Source organism: Amblyraja radiata, chromosome 22, assembly GCF_010909765.2.
Source record: "Amblyraja radiata isolate CabotCenter1 chromosome 22, sAmbRad1.1.pri, whole genome shotgun sequence".
In the NCBI taxonomy this organism is placed as follows: Eukaryota; Metazoa; Chordata; class Chondrichthyes; order Rajiformes; family Rajidae; genus Amblyraja; species Amblyraja radiata.
Genome location: NC_045977.1, coordinates 42250658 through 42252553, shown reverse-complemented (window position 1 = coordinate 42252553; position 1896 = coordinate 42250658). Strand labels below are relative to the sequence as shown.

The following is a 1896-nucleotide window of genomic DNA, read 5'->3' as shown; positions in this document are numbered from 1 at the left end:
GTGAGCCTGAAGAATGGTCTCGATCAGCGCTTCCACACCTCAAATAAAAATGTCCTTAAATAGAATCCCAAATTTCCTTGAATTTGATGGTATTTCCTGAAATTATCTAAGCCTTCCCCAAATGCACACACAGGCACGGACAGCCGTAAACATACTTCCCCCCCCCCAAATCATCCCGCGGGCCGGATTGGACCCCTTCGCGGGCCGGATTGGACCCCTTCGCGGGCCGGATGCGGAAATTTCCCGAAATTATTTAATTTCCCTAAAATCACCCAAAGACAACCAGAGTTTCCCGAATTTCGGGTAATTTCCTTCAAAGTGGAAACACAGGTCTCGACTCAAAACCATTCCTTCTCTCCAGAGATGCTGCCTGTCCCACCGAGTTACTCCAGCACTTTGTGTTTCTCTTTGGTTAAAACCAGCATCTGCAGTTCCTACCTACAGGCTCTTCAAATAAACATTGCATCCATGCCTGAATTAAAACCGTACTTCTGCGCACAACTAGTCTTATTACTTTGATTTACTTTTATCAAATTTCATCCAATGTGTCTTTCAAAAGCAACAAGTTAATTGGAAATGGTACATTATAAATATGCTGTTGGAAAATTATTTAAAGTGTTTTTTTCCTTCTGATGAATAAGTCTAGCCCCACTTCTTAGGCCCCCCTTCGGTCATGGCTGACCAGGGCCGGAGGACGCATGTGCGTGACTTTGTTTAACGTGGGGAGGCTGGTGGGGAGAGTTGTGAGTCTGTGGAATTCTCTGCCTCAGAGGGCAGTGGAGGCCGGTTCTCTGGATACGTTCAAGAGAGAGCTAGATAGGGCTCTTAATGATAGCGGAGTCAGGGGATATGGGGAGAAGGCAGGAACGGGGTACTGATGGTGGATGATCAGCCATGATCACATTGAATGGCGGTGCTGGCTCGAAGGGCCGAATGGCCTACTCCTGCACCTATTGTCTATTGTTACACCCTCTGTGTGAAGAGGTTGCCTCTCAGATTCCTATTAAATCTTTCCCCCCTCAAATTTAGCAGCTTGTTCACACAGTTCCTGATTTGCTTATGAATTAAATATGCATGACGATGTCGCCATAGTGTTTACACTATCTGCATCCTGAGTGAAAGGTGGAAATAATTTTGGAAATTTAGTAAAATAATAATGCCCCCACTGAATTGTGTGTTAAACGTTTAATTAGCTTCTGACTCACATTAACATCCACTCCTGTGGGAGTCCAATAGGTGTTTAGGAAAAGCAAGTTGTTTCAGAATGCGCTAAAATAAACTGTGGGAAACAAGCTTGCGGTAGGTCATAGAAGCCGTACAGCACGGAAACAGGCCCTTCGGCCCACCTTGTCCATGCCAACCAGGGTGGTCCTAATTGCCTGCATTTGGCCCAGAGCCCTCGAATACATTCGCGGGCCAGCAGTGGTAGAGTTGCTGCCTCACAGGGCCAGAGACCCAGGTTCAATCCTGACTAGGGTTGCTGTCTGTATGGAGTTTGTACGTTCTCCCCGTGACCTGTGTGGGTTTTCTCCAGGAGCTCCGGTTTCCCCCCACGCTCCAAAGATGTGCAGGTTTGTCGGTTAATTGTATAGTTTAGTTTAGATGTACAGCGCGGAAACAGGCCCTTCGGCCCACTGAGTCTGCACCGCCCAGCGATCCCCGCACACAATTTTAGCATTTACCAAGCCAATTTATCTACAAACCTGTATATCAAAGGAGTGGTAAAACTGGCTTGGTAAAATTGTAAGTTGTCCCTAGCGTGTGTAGGATAGTGCTGGAGTGCGGGGATCGCTGGTCGGCGCGGACTGGATGGGCCGAAGGGTCTATTTCCACGCTGAATAATAATAATAATAATAAATTTTATTTAATGGGCGCCTTTCAGACATCTCAAGGACA

General features: G+C 46.7%; 1 long non-coding RNA gene across 1 annotated transcript in view; it reads left to right on the top strand.

Moving 5' to 3' along the window:
* Positions 1-223: 223 nt before the first annotated feature.
* LOC116985490 overlaps positions 224-1896 on the top strand; it is a 7431-nt gene continuing 5758 nt past the window's right edge. The window contains exon 1 of the long non-coding RNA XR_004415288.1: positions 224-330. This is a non-coding gene — a long non-coding RNA (uncharacterized LOC116985490). The remainder of the gene's footprint in view (positions 331-1896) is intronic.